Source organism: Panthera onca, chromosome X, assembly GCF_046562875.1.
Source record: "Panthera onca isolate mPanOnc1 chromosome X, mPanOnc1 haplotype 2, whole genome shotgun sequence".
Classification (NCBI taxonomy): domain Eukaryota; kingdom Metazoa; phylum Chordata; class Mammalia; order Carnivora; family Felidae; genus Panthera; species Panthera onca.
This window is the reverse complement of record NC_138357.1, coordinates 38,020,362-38,035,293: the sequence shown is the minus strand read 5'-3', so window position 1 is coordinate 38,035,293 and position 14,932 is coordinate 38,020,362. Positions and strand designations below refer to the sequence as shown.

The window sequence follows — 14,932 nt, the reverse complement described above, 5'->3', positions numbered from 1 at the left end:
CCATGGAGTCTGCGGGGGATTCTTTCTCTCTCCCTCTCTCTCTGCCCCTCGCCTGCAAACACTCTCTCTCACTCTCTCCCTCAAAATAAATAAACTTTTAAAAAAGGCTTTATTCTAGGTATGGAATATGTCTTCCTAACTAGATTACAAGCACCTCAAGACTAGATACTGTTTTCTGGTACTTATTTAGAGTACCCAAGGTGCCTTGTACGATACCAGTAACAGATGTGTCTCCAGTGATTATAGAGAACTGTCACAGTCAGTCATCCTTAAGAGAAACTACTGTTAAGAGAACTACTGATAAATTGTAAGGATTTGGCATTTTGTTTATTCTGTATGTGATAATTAAAAGGTACTGATATCCGGGATTCTTGCCAGTGTGGAGTCATTTCTAGACATCAACAGGAACCAGTTGAAGCCAGCTTATTTAGGATCTTCCAGATTTGAGTTATGGAATCACAGAACTTTACAAATAGAAAGAACTAAAGTACAAACAATGTTTGCTTTGTGGGAGAAACTCTTGGAGTAATCTACTCTACAAAAGTAGAAACCATGATCCAGTGATTTACTGGCATGTAAAAAACCATGGCAGTGGGTTACTCTAGATTACTTAGATATTTAGTGGCAGAGCAAGAGTCTCCAGGTCCCTTTCCCAAATGTCTTTTCAATTATTCCTTCCTCTAGTCTTTCCATTATTCCAAGGAGTTGGCAAACATTTTCTATAAAGGGTCATGAGTTCATACTCCAGACTGAAAGATTAACTGTTCACTAGGTCTCTTGCCTACCAGTCTGCCTGCACATTTCAGATTTTCCAGCCCCCACAATAGCCTGGACCAATTCCTTAAAACAAATCTCTTTATAGATGATAGATAGATAGATAGATAGATGATAGATAATCTTTTGGCTTCTGTTTCTCTGAAGAACATTGGCTAACACAGGCCATATGATAAATATATTGGGCTTTGTGATCCCAAGTGGTCTCTGTTGCACATTTTTCTTTTTGTTTTTTAGACCTCTACATAATTTGTTGACCCTTGATCTATTGTATTATGAGTAATGGAAAATCAAGTTCTCCTTTGTATTCCAAAGCAAAATTTCTTAGACACTGCAAAATCTGATCAGCCTTAATTCTTTCCAATTATATTTCACTCTTGCTTTGTATCCCCACTGGTTCTGCCTTTGTGTGAAGATTTCCAGGGCCTGTATCCTTGCATTTATGCCATATGTGTTACATACACAAACCCACCCACCCCACACCATTCTGTTCTACTTCATGCTAGGACTTGACAAGGGCAAGGGCAGTATGGAGCAGATGCTGTCATCCTTGAAAGCCACATTCAGCTGGGGGGATGGAAACATATTGATTTAAACAGATTTTTTGCTTGACAAGAAGGGAGGGAGAGAGATTGCTCAATTTGACCTCAAGGTCTCGGCAAGGTCCCTGTGGAGGACCCAAACGCCATACCACTCAGTGAACTGAACCAGAGCCAGGATGGCTAAGCCAAGTGGTTGGGTGGGGGGGTTGCTGGGAATGTTTAAGCCTGCCCAGTAAATAGCTCTTTCCCCTGGAGTCTGAGTCCTAGCTCTAGCCCCAGTTGGAGGAAAATCTGAAGGCAGGGGTGGGACCCCTCTAAATTCTTACCTTCTGCCTCAGTTCATCTCCAATTCAAGCTACCACCAACTTCCAGGTGAGGCTTATTGGTAGACCTTTAGCCAACAGACTCTTTAGCGGTCAACATAACAGCAGTAGTAGCATTCAGAACCCCATTCCAGGGTTGAGTGGCTGCTGCTAAAGAAGATTATGGTTGGGATTGAGATAGAGGTGTCTATATTAACTGCCACTAAAAATAGACCTGGATTAAAACCAGCCCCAACCCTGATTCCTCTGGATGAGCCTGCAGTAATCTATCTCGTTGCTAATCAGCTTCCACACCCCTTTCACTCAGCTGCCTTCGGCAGGGCTGCGGGCTAAATGACAGCCTGGAAATGAATGACACCATTCATCAATCCCAGAAGTATCTCCTTGAAGATGCTGAGGAAGCAGGCCCCTGTCCCCAACTCTGAGTCCACCAAGCCAGAGGAAATGCTGACTATTGATGGCATTTTATCGTGATTTGTACAGTGAGTAAAATATGTTAAAGCCTAACTAAGACAAGGGTCCTACTTGCTACTTCTCAACTGTTGTTTGGGTGGTCTAAGTAACTACTGCTCTCTTGATCTGAATCCTCAGTCACAGCATTCTCTCAGAGACAGAGACAGAGTGCAAGCAGGGGAGGGGCAGAGAGAGAGGGAGACCCAGAATCCGAAACAGGCTCCAGGCTGAGCTGTCCGCACAGAGCCCCAACTCGGGGCTCGAACTCACGAACCGTGAGATCATGACCTGAACCGAAGTCGGACGCTTAACCGATTGAACCACCCAGGCGCCCCACCAGTCGCAGCATTCTTATTCACTGCTTAACTCACATGAACTCACATCCAGTCCAGGAAACAGCCCAGTATATCCACAGCAGATTATCCATTTGGTATGGTGATATGGTGCCTAGCGCCCACCATACTTTTACGAGCCCATGAAAATGATTTCATTTCTTTTGAAATCAGAAAAAAAAAAAAAACAGACATGTAGGTTGAAGAAAATGTCTAAATATATAATGCTAACGTATTCCTCTTTGTACCAACACAGTGGAAATTATTATTATTATCATTAATATTTAGTGGACGAAGGGGTCCACAAAGGCAAAAGTGCCTAGGGCCCACAAAAGTCATAATACATCTGTAAGTATATCGACTCTTCCTGAAGACCCCAAATCTGAAGGGTAGAATGGCCCATTAGAGAACCCATACTTGTTGTAATCAGGGGAGTCCCTGGGAAAGCACAAACATCAATTCCCAGCAGACGACAAGCCAAACACTTGGAACTCCAAGCAAGGCAAGGCTCCATCCTCTTTGCAAACAGCAAGAGGAAGTTCACCCATCAACTGCCACATTACATAAACCGTGAAGGCAAAGACTGCCAGAGGGAAGCTTTTTATCAAGGCTATAATGTCTCTGGTGAGTAAGACCAGAAATGTCCCGACATATAAATATTTATATACGACTTCATCAGATGAGACAGTCAATACTTAAAAGAAACAGGGGCACAGGCATGCATATGCACACTTCAGTAGGTCCTGGTCTCTGGCCCAAAACCTCTTTCAAGGGATATTACCATGCTGGGCGAGCCATTCAGACCCCTAGGGTCTGCCAAATTGTTGCCAGCTGGAGAAGCATGAACTTGGTGCAAATGAAAGTGTGCAGCCCACATACATGGAAAGCACTACTTACGGCAGTGAAGTCTAATTAGTAAACCTGTCTCTGATTCCTCCAGTGAGACTCTGCAGCGTGGGGTAGTGGGGGGAGTGCTGGCTTATATAGGATTAAATCTATCGTGAACGTTCTAAACCTGGCAATGGAACTGAGGTTGCTGTCTCTTTACCACTGTGGTTAGAGAAGCTCAACTTCAATGCCTGTAATCAAAAGGAGTCTCTTAATCTCTTACAACTTTGGGGGACTCTTGAAACATCTGCTAGAGAAATCTCCTTTTTTGATCAGTTTCCCCTTTTCCCTCTAGAGTCTGTAGCAGGATAAATGCTCTCAAGCCCTACCTTGACCGTGGATGAATAAGTGTTACCTTGGTGGTGACTGTCAATACTCTAGCTACAAAGACCCTCTTGCCCCAGGTTATCACCCCTGTCAAAATGCAATGGTGCCTGTTTTCTTTCCATTTAATTATTCCTTTGGGCCTTAAAGGGTTTTTTTTTCTTTTCAAAATTCTCTAATTAGAATGCAAATAAATACCTGAGGCAGAGGCCAATGATTTCCAAAGTGCATTCTACCATATGGTCATTGTTTTTGATTTTTTTATTTTTTTTTTAAAAAGGTTTGGTGTTCAAACAAGTTTGGGGAACACTGGACTAAACAAAATCAATCAGGTTCCTTTACAGAGAACTTATTGGAGTTTTTTTTTCTTCTAAGAGGGGAATATATTATGCAATGTTGTGAAACTTATTTGAGCAAAGAACATTTGATCAGATTAGTATTACATATAACACAGTTTGGGAAATGTGCTCTAAACTGATAGGAGCTAACATTATAATGAGGATTGATTTGTTAGAGCCTTACCAACAGCCTTACCCGTCTCCTGAGTTCTAGACCCATATATACCATGACTTTCTGGAGACTCCCCTTAGATGTAGCAAGGCATTCCAACTTCAATATATCTAAACTCTGCTGCTTACCCTGGATTTCCCCACCTCAATGAATGGCCCTATCATTCACCCATACACCTCAGCCGTAAACTTCAGAGTCGCCTAAATCCTTCCTCTCCATTGCTCGTGGTAGGCAGAATTCTTTTTTTTTTTTTTCAATGTTCATTTATTTTTGAGAGACAGAGCATGAGCAGTGGAGGGGCAGAGAGAGAGGGAGACACAGAATCCAAAAAAGGCTACAGGCTATGAGCTGTCAGCACAGAGCCTGACGTGGGGCTTGAACTCACGAACTGTGAGATCATGACCTGAGCCAAAGTCAGATGCTTAACTGACTGAGCCACCCAGGCACCCCTAGGCAGAATTCTAAGAATGACCCTTGCTTTTGTATAATTTCCTCCCCTTGAGTGTGGTACGAACTTATGAATATGGCATTCCTATAATTATGTTACATGGCAAAAAAGAACTTTCAGATGTAATTAAGGTTAGTAATCAGTCGACTTTGGGTGAATCAAAGGGAAAATCATCCAGGTGGGAGAAGTTTAATCACAAGAGCCCCTTTAAAAGCAGATAATTTGATCTGGTGGCAGAAAGGGAAGTTAGAGAGATTCTAAGCATGAGAAGGATTTGATGTACTCCTGTTGGCTTGAAGATGGAGAGACTCATGTGAAAAGGATATAAGTAGCCTCAAGAAGCTGAAAATGGCTCCCAGCTGACAATCAGCAAGGAAATGGGGACTGCAGACCTATAGATCCAAGGACATTAATTCTGCCAAAATCTTGAATGATCCTGGAACTGGATTTACCCCCAGAACCTTCAGATAAAAGCTTAGCCTGTCTGACATCTTGACTGCAGCTTTGTGGGACCCTAAACAGAGAACCCAGTCAAGTCTACTTTAACTCTGACCTACAGAACCACAAGATAATAAATGGATGTTGTCCTAAGCTACTACATTTCTGGTAATTTATTACATAGCAGTAAAAAAATGAATATATACCTAAATTCAATTAATCATGAAGCTCTCTAGTTTCTACCTCCCAAATATTTCCAGAACCTGTTTTCTCTTTTCCTATGTCCATTACTACTTCCTGGGTTTAGATCCTTCTATTCTCCTTCATGTTCTACCACACAGCCTCCTACTTGGCCTACCTACTGGTCTTGTCTTCCTCAAATCCAAAGCACCAGAGTGACCTACCCAAACTGCACATCTGAGTACATTATTCTCCTGCTTAAATTCCTTCAGTGGCTTCTAGCCCTACAGGATAACATCCAAGCTCTGTAACACAATTTACGAGGTTGTTCCTGGATCTTGCCCTTGACTTCCTATCCACTTCATCTTCTGCCACATTTGCCTTGTTCTTTATTGTGTAACATAGGGTTTCTCAACCATAGCACTACTGACATTTGGGGTCAGATAGTACTTTGTTGTGGAGAGCTGTTCTGTACATTGTAAGATGCTTAGCAGCATCCCTGGCCCCTACCAACTAGTTGTCAGTAGCACACCACCCCCATTCATGACAACAAAAAATGTCTCTAGACATTGCCAAATGCCCCCTGGGGAGAAAATTGCCCAGAAGGGAACTTCTGTGGTTCCCTACACCCAAGCTGGCTTTTGTCAGGAGCTAATACCACAATACCTGGAAAGGGTAGAGTTTGTCGTATTGAGAATAAAAATATTCTAAATCTAGGAAAAATAGATGGACTGGGATTCTGGAAATCCCCTTTGATATACCTTTTTAATGTTTGTTTTTGAGAGAGAGAGACAGAGTGAAAGTGGGGGAGGGGCAGAGAGAGAGAGAGAGGGAGACACAGAATCCGAAGTAGGCTCCAGGCTCTGAGCTGTCAGCATAGACCCCAACTGGGGGCTCAAACTCACAGACCGCGAGATCATGACCTGAGCCTAAGTCAGATGCTTAACCAACTGAGCCACCCAGGTGCCCTGCCTTTGATATACCTTTTTAAAGTTAAGTAACTTTGGTGGTTTGGGAACAGTCTGTGACCCTTTGTACTAGGAGTCCCTTCTGTTTAGACAGCATCTTTAATTCTGGAGAATTAGAAGGGCCAGGATGGGACTAACATAAAAAGAAAAAGGAAATGGCTTCTTTGTATTTACTCTAGCTTTAAGAAAACTTGTGAAGGGAATTTCATTTTTCCTTCTATATTGTTTTGACAAGAACTATGGGCCAAATCTCTACACAGAAAGAAAAATGAATTTGTCTGAAGCATCCCTTGGGGCACATGTTTTAAGAACATGAGCTTAGTAGTTAGGGGACAGGAGAAACTCCAACACCCAACAATTCTATTACTAGGTATATATTTGAGCAAAATGAAAATATATATCCACACAAACAGTTATACACAAATGTTCATAGCAGCGTTATTAATAGTAGCCCAAAGATGGAAACAATTCAAATATTCATCAACAAATGAATGGGTAAATAAAATGTGGTATCTTCATACAATGGAATATTATTCATTCATAACAAAGAACGAAGTCCAAAATACATGCTACAACATGGCTGAGCCTTCAAAAGACATGTTGTATTAAAGAAGTCAGTCACAAAAAAACTACGTATTGTATGACTTGTTTATATTAAATGTCCAGAAAAGGAAAATCTATGATATAGAAAACAGATTCGTGGTCACATAGGGCTGGGGGGGGCAGGGAGGGGTGGAATAGGGTAGGGGGTGGTAGCTAAAAGGTACAAGATTTTTTTAGGTGATAAAAATGCTTTAAAATTAACTGTGGTTGTGGTTTCACATATCTATAGACATATATAAAAATCATTGAATTGTACACTTCAAATGGGTGAAGAATATGGTATGTAAATTATATCTCAATTAAGCTATTACTGAAAAAAAGTAACCCAAGCAATTCAGGGCCTTCCCCTACATTCTCTGGCCCAATCCTGCTTAGGACCACTCTAAAGAAATAGGACATGGGACAAGCACATTTGGATGGGTCTTGGATGAGAACGTCAGTAGTCTAGAGCATGGCGGTGAACACTACCAAGGAACAATGGTTCCTTTTAACTTCTTTTATCAAGTCCTCTTGGTTTTTTTCTACTTAATGAGCCTTAGCCTGTCCCATTGCTATGGCAGTGGCCTTGGAGTATTTCAGAACATCTATACAGGAGAAACTTCCATGCTGTTAGTTTATACCCACGGTTCTTGGAAGTTCTAGAAAACTTCAGAGTATTTCACTGATAACTTTTGATGCCAGGGTACCCCCAAATATGAGGATATGGGCCACTGCTATTTCTAGATGTCATATTAAATTCAAATTTAAGGGTGCCTGGGTGGCTCAGTCTGTTAAGTGTAAATTCAGCTCAGGTCACGATCTTACAGTTCGTGGGTTTGAGCCCCGCATCAGGCTCTGTGCTAACAGCTCAGAGCCTGAAGCCTGCTTTGGATTCTGTGTCTCCCTCTCTCTCTGCCCCCTCACCACCCTCAAAAATAAACAAACTTTAAAAAATTTTTTAAAAATAAAAACATAAAATCAAATTTAAAAAACTGTCTTATCTTTTCAACAAATGCTGCTGGGAAAATTAGGTATATATGTCCCCCAACACACACAACGAAAAAGAACCTTGATCCTTACCTTACATCATATACAAAACTGAACGTAAAATGGATCAGATACTTAAATATAAGAGATAAAACTATAAAATTTCTAGAAGAAAACATGGGAGAAAATTTCGAGGCCCTTTTGTTACACAAAGTGTTATTAGATATGATACCAGTGCATACTGCATTAAAGAAAAATTAATAGGGACGCCTGGGTGGCTCAGTCAGTTAAGCATCCAACTTCAACTCAGGTCATGATCTCAAGGTCCGTGAGTTCAAGCCCCACATCAGGCTCTGTGCTGACAGCTCAGAGCCTGGAGCCTGCTTCAGATTCTGTCTCCCTCTCTCTCTGCCCCTCCCCTGCTTGTGCTCTGTCTCTCTCTCTCTCAAAAAAATAAATAAACATTTAAAAAAAGAAAAATTCATAGACTTCATCAGAATGAAAACAACGTCCTTGAAAAGTTAAGATAGTCATTAAAATATTAAAAGACATGTTATAGACTGGGAGAAAATATTTGCAAATTACATATGTATAAAGGACTTGTATCCAGAATATATAAAGAACTCTTATAACTCAATAATATGAAAACAGAACTCCACTTAAAAATGGGCAAAGGATCTAGACAAACATTTTTCCAAAGAAGATATACAAATGTTCAATAAGCATGTGAAAAAATATTTGATATCATTAGTTCTTAGGGAAATTCAAATGAAAACCACAATGAGATACTACTTCACACCCACTAGCATGACCCTAATAAAAAGGTAGTTGATAACCAGTGTTAACAGGATGTGGAGGAACTGGAATTCTCATACCTACATTGCTGATAGGCATGAAAAATGGTGATGCTACTTTAGAAAACATTTTGGCAGTTTCTTAAAAATTTGAACACGTAACCCAGCAGTAACACTCCCAGGTATTTACCCAAGATAAATGAGGGCCACATAAAAATCTGAACATGAATGTTCATAGCGGCATTATTCATAATAGCCAAAAGGTGGAAACAACCAAATAGCCGTCAATTAAGAATTAATAAATAAAATGAGATATATTTCTTTTTTTTAAAAAAAATGTTTTTAGTGTTTTTATTTATTTTTTTTTTTTGAAAAAGAGAGAGAGACAGCATGAGTCGGAGAGGAGCAGAGAGAGAGGGAGACACAGAATTCGAAGCAGGCTCCAGGCTCTGAGCTGTCAGCACAGAGCCCAACGCGGGGCTCGAACCCACAAACTGTGAGATCATGACCTGAGCCGAAGCCGGACGCTCAACTGACTGAGCCACCCAGGCACCCCGAGATACATTTCTACAATGGATTATTATTCAGCCATAACAAGGAATGAAGTATTGCTATGCTACAAAATGATCTTCCTTGAAACCATGTGAAGAAATAAGCCACAATAAATCACATAATTGTATGATTGCATTTACATTAAATGTCCTGAATGGGCAAATCTGTAGAGATAGAAAGTAGATAAGAGATTGTCTAGGGATGGGATGACTGGGGATTGGAGCATGATGTCTACAGGGCATAGTACGTGTGTGTGTGTGTGTGTGTGTGTGTGTGTGTGGTGATGAAACTGTTCTAAAATTGTGGTGATGGATGCAGAACTCTGTGAATATGCTAAAAGCCATTGGATTGTACACTTAAAATAGGTGAACTGTATGATATGGGAATTATATCTCAGTAAGGGTATTTTAAAATCTGTATTTGGGGGCAATTCTTTTCTTGCCCTTTTGAGGGACTGAATGAGAAAGATGAAAATAAAGAGTGAAGGTCAAGAGGCCAGTTACTTCAATGGCCGGTAATGGAATGGTCTGCATCCCCAGATCAAACCCCATGTTGGCAATGATCCTTCCCAGCACTGAAAATAGCACCACTGTGGTGGAGACACCTTAATAATGACACTGTCAAACACCTGTCACAATTTTAGCAAGCTGGCTTTTATCTTGTTTTGTTTTATGATTCCTCCACCCTCTACTCCTCATATCATCCGTTGGAGAGAAAAAGAGGTCAAATCAAAATTATAAGCTCAAAAATATTCTTTAGTAATGCCATCACAGAAATTGTAAGATCTTTTATATTCAGATCTTCTGAATAGAAGAACTGTGCAAATACCATAGGGACCATCCTAGAAAACAACATCTCCACCAAGGTGAGTACATTACATTGGAGACTGTGGGAGCACAGAGAGTGGAAGGACATTGAGAAGAGTAGTGGCTTGGTGAAAAAAATCTAGACAGAGACCACACTGTGAGATGAATACTCTGTTATCAGAGAGCTAGAAGTACTCTTGAAGGTCATGTACTTATCTCAAAACCTAAGACCCAGAGAAGAGATATGATTGGCCCCATGTCACACAGTTAGTGGAGAATAGAGTGGATGCTAGAACTCAGGTCTCTGAATCCCAGTTTGGGGCTGAATGTTGGATATTGACAGACTAGTTGGTGTGGGAGACTGGAATACTATGCCAAAGCTTTTGATTGAAACAGCCAGGCCCCACCTCCATCATTGCTCAGAGCCAAGAGCATCTCTTCAACAATACAACTCTAAGAGGATAAATTACTGAAGAAATAACCAATTGCCAACCTATGCTTTGTCCTTTCTTTCCAGACGGACAGTATATTTGATGTTTGGCTACCTCCATCATATGCCTTCTTTTAAAGTACAAAATCTGCCTCAGTGTGAGGCATCTTGAAGTACACATTACAAATGGCAAGGTAGTTTGCAAACTGTCTCCTTTCACAGAGCCTGGCTTCCCATCTTTGATCTTTTCCACTTCATGCCCAAGCCAATCCTCTCAAAGCCTGTCTCCAGGAATTGAATCTGTAGAAGGTTGGGGAGGGGGATCTTTTGGTAATACAAACATCACCTTTCCAGCCTTGATTCGCTCAAGAGAAGGTCAATGATAAATGACCTCCCTCTTGGGGCATAACTTAAGGCCACGTGGCTTTTTCTATTGAGCCAAATGTTGACTGAAAGGGTCATAACACTAGGAGGAAAGAGAGGTTGGCTCTGGGAGAACTGGAGGCCTGGGAATATAAGTAAGACCAGATGTGGGTGGAGGGGGCAGAGATGATGGGGGTGGGGGAGAGAAAACGTGGCTACACAGGCAAAGTAAGAACACATTCACCTTGGGAAATGCACTCAACATTTTCAAGGTTAAATCCACCTTGTCTTCCTGTGTTTCCCATGATTCCCTTTGTGCCTGCAGCACCCAGTTACTTAGTATAGCAAGACGGAACAAGTTTTTTCTGGAATACTTAACAGTCGTTCAAACATCCTCTGTGCTCTCATTTTCCTATTTCATCATCTTATGGTTCAAAACATGTCTTAAAACTCCTGTTCTAGCTCCCAAGGCTATGGGTCACCTTGGAATCAGCCTAAAACCCTTTCATGTTATTTTTCTGAGACCTAAAATTCTGGTCCAAGTAGTTGGTACTAGAAAGATATAGAGACATAAAATAAATTCACCCAATTGAAAATGGGCCTAACAAAGGTAACACAAATACTAAAGGGCATACTTAGCCCTTAGGCACGTGTCTTGAGGCAGTGATAAATCTTTGACTGCACAGACCCTGCATGTGGACAAAACTGAGACCAGAGATGCCAATAAGTGCAGCATGAATATGGATGGTGTGAGAACCAGCTGCACCCCTGTTTAAGATGCCAAAAAGCTGGAAGTCTATTATTAAAGCTCTGCATCTCCAATGGAAGCACCATGCTCTATGCTTTACAGAAATGAATGTAAGGCTGGGGGGTGCTGGGTGGCTCAATCGGTTAAGCGTTCAACTCTTGATTTCAGCTCAAGTCATGACTCAACGGTTGTGAGATATAGTCCTGCGTTGGGCCCGGTGCTGGACACGGAACCTGCTTAAGATTCTCTCTCTCTCGCTCTTCCTCTGCCCCTCGTTCCCTCTCTCAATAAATAAATAAATACATAAATAAATACAATGTTTAAAACAAATGAATTTAAGACTAGGTTACTGAGCTAGTACTACTACCAAGTGAACCAGAAATTTGGGTTCTAGTTTTTACACATCCATGATCTTTAAGCATAAGTGTGTGGCTTGACCATGAAAATTAATATTTGGATAATTTTGTCAACACACTGCAAAAACCACTCCAGCTGCCAAAGAATCAAAAAAAAAAAAAAAAACCAATCTCATCTGGGAGTTAACTAATATGCATCATCATCTAACCCTTCATATTTTCCCTGACCTCCTAGAAATCCATTATAGCCCATGAGATTAGCAAGGGCCCCGTCGACTCCTCATTTCATTAGCAACTTCTTATTGAGGTGAGGAATAAGTTGGGACCCCTTCGTACTGATGATGGTTAGTTCCTCTGTCTACACAGACCACAAATATCTCAGGGGCAATGAGTCAGGAAATCTGTCTTCTATACTGGAAAAACATAAGCCCTAAAAAGACCAAGGGCTCCAAAAGCCATCCAAAATAAAAACAGAGAGAAAGAGATGACAGCCATGTCCGTAGATTTCTTGTCAATCAGCGTGAGCCAATCAATCAAACTGTACACAGAAGAGCAGAAGCAACAATAAATCTGGAATAATCAACTGGGCTGTTTTAACTGATCATTATTCAAACAAAGGGGGAGAAAACCACGTGATTTTTTGTCAGTCTGAGATCCAGTTGAAGCAAGACCAAATCCAAGTGATGGCCTTGATTTCATGATTAAAATGTTCCATAACAAATAGCCTTGACCATACGTTGTCCTTTCTGCCTAGTGCCACATTTAGGCAAAGACAGACATGGAATATCCAAGCGCGTCCAAACCATTGCAACACATGTGCCTTCAGCCTGCATTGAGGAAGATCATATTCCCAAGCAGTAAGAATACCCACCAGTAATCAAAGTGACTGACAGGTGTTAACATTAGAGCTGTCATCACCAGAATTGGGGAATGGGCTGGGCTCCAAGATTTTGAGTTTGGCTAACTTTCAGTATACTCAGCACCTATTTTGTAATTAGTAGGTTTGTCCCTGCACCCCCAAATTTTGTTATTTAATGTCCTTTCTGTAACCGCACAACAATGTTTGATTTGTGGGTTACCCATGCCTACCAATCTAACCAGTGAGGTTAGGGTAGTTAGTTCCTAATCATTCAGCATCTTCTGTAAACAGCATTTCCTAGTGTGCTCTTCAGAATATATACATGTATATCCCATTTAAAAAAAAAGTGTTTGTGGTTAAATAAAATTGGGGAAATCGTGGGTCTTAATTAAATTGGTTTCCTTTCTGCAGGACTTCTCAGAACATTTAATGTGCCAATGAGCACCATGAATCTCTAAGAAGGGCTTATAATTTGCAACATTTCACAACATTATTTGACCACAGAACCCTTTTATGAAAAGCTGCTGGGGAGCAGGAGATGGGGACGGTTTTTACAATATACTTTGGGAAATGTTGCCTTAACTTGCCATGACTTGCCATGACTTCCACATAAGTAACAAATAGGAGCTCCCCAGGGGGAACACACACACTCCTTTGGAAGCCTCCTATCTTTTCTGATAGACCTAAAGATGGTGTCTGAGGCACTGAATGCAGAGGGCTTCTCAGAACATCTCAGAACATCTACCTAGGCCAAGTTAGAATAGCTTTATGTCAGTCTGTTCAATCAACAAACATTTATAGAGATTCCACAATGTATCAGAACTGAGAATTAAAAAAAAAAAAGGTGAAGATTGCTTTAACCTTGCACAGAGGTGCAAGAACCTGAAGACAGAGAAGTTTTCAGGGATAATATGACATTTGAAACAGGCCTTAAAAGACAACCCTCAGGGGTCCAAGCAGGCAGAAAGAGACATTTTAAGGAGAAGGAACTGTATTCAGAGGTACTGATGTCTGACAAAGCTTTGTCCTATTCCCTTGAGCACTGCTCCTGATGTTTCGGGACACACACTATATCATACACTAACATTTTATACTGTGGTCCCCAAAGAAATGGGAGCCAATGCTTGAAGGAGTTGGAGAAAGCTTGCTGTTCTGTGTGGCCTGCTGTAGGATTAAAATGCACCCATCACAGGTTTGGAGCCTGCTCGCGTAGGAGGTGGAGGTGTGGCTTTATTTACCACTAAGAGCAACCACAGAATGCCAAGGTGTGGTATAGCTCCATAAAATGCTGAGAATTTGTGCTAAGAATGATGGAGGGAAAGTAGAGGGAAAGGAACTAACATTTGTAGATATATATCTAAATTGTCTAGCAATTGACATACCTGGTTTAATGGCAAATCGTATGCATACATATTTACATCTTGTGTTTTAATTTACAAAGTGCTTTCGTATCCATTGTTTCTTTTGATCTTCAGGTGAATTCTGTGAGCATGGGTAGGGCAGGTGTCATCAGCCCCCTTGTATAGAGAAGTGGGAGGCTTCGGAAAGTTAAGTGATTAACCCAAGGGTCACATAGTGAGTTGCAATATTATAATAAAAACCAGGTCTTCTGAATCTCAGTCTTAAGTCCTTGATTTGTATTTGCCACACGTTACTCCAAGAGGCTGAAGGTATAGAGATATGGACTTATGCCCGATATAAGGAAAATCTTTCTAAAAATCACAGGTTTTCAACAGTGGGATAGGCTGTCTTATGAAATTGAAATGGTTGCAGAGTATATCCTTGCCATAGGTGGGAGATTAAATGTCATGGCTTCTAAGGTCACTGTCAACGCTAAGATCCAATGATCCTAAAACCCCTGGCTTCTATTTCCCCAAGATGAGGTGTCCAATGATTCCGCCTGCTCCTGGGAAGCTCCTGTTTATTATGTACTTGGTCCTCAGGAAAGAGATCCTCTTTAAGAGATGCTTGGAGTTGGGACTTTTCCCATGGCAGGTAAATTCGTTGCTTTGGTACAACAAACACAAATCACATTCAACCAATGCGTCCAGGTATCACTCAGATCACAGAATGAGGAACATGTAAAAGTCACAAATTTAGAAACATTCCCAAATATGTGAGTTTGAGTTTTACCAGAGATTTAAACTCTTGCAGCATTCAGTATATGTCAGAAATCATGGGAGGAGACACAGTTCTGCATTTGAACACTCATCAGTCATTCTGATGTAGAGTGAATCTGCTTCTCCAGAATCTATATAATTGCGTACACACCAAA

General features: G+C 41.0%; 1 protein-coding gene across 3 annotated transcripts in view; it reads right to left on the bottom strand.

The window, feature by feature from the left end:
* DCX (doublecortin) overlaps window positions 1-14,932 on the bottom strand; it is a 107,676-nt gene that overhangs the window by 80,299 nt on the left and 12,445 nt on the right. The gene's annotated exons all lie outside the window — the stretch shown is intronic.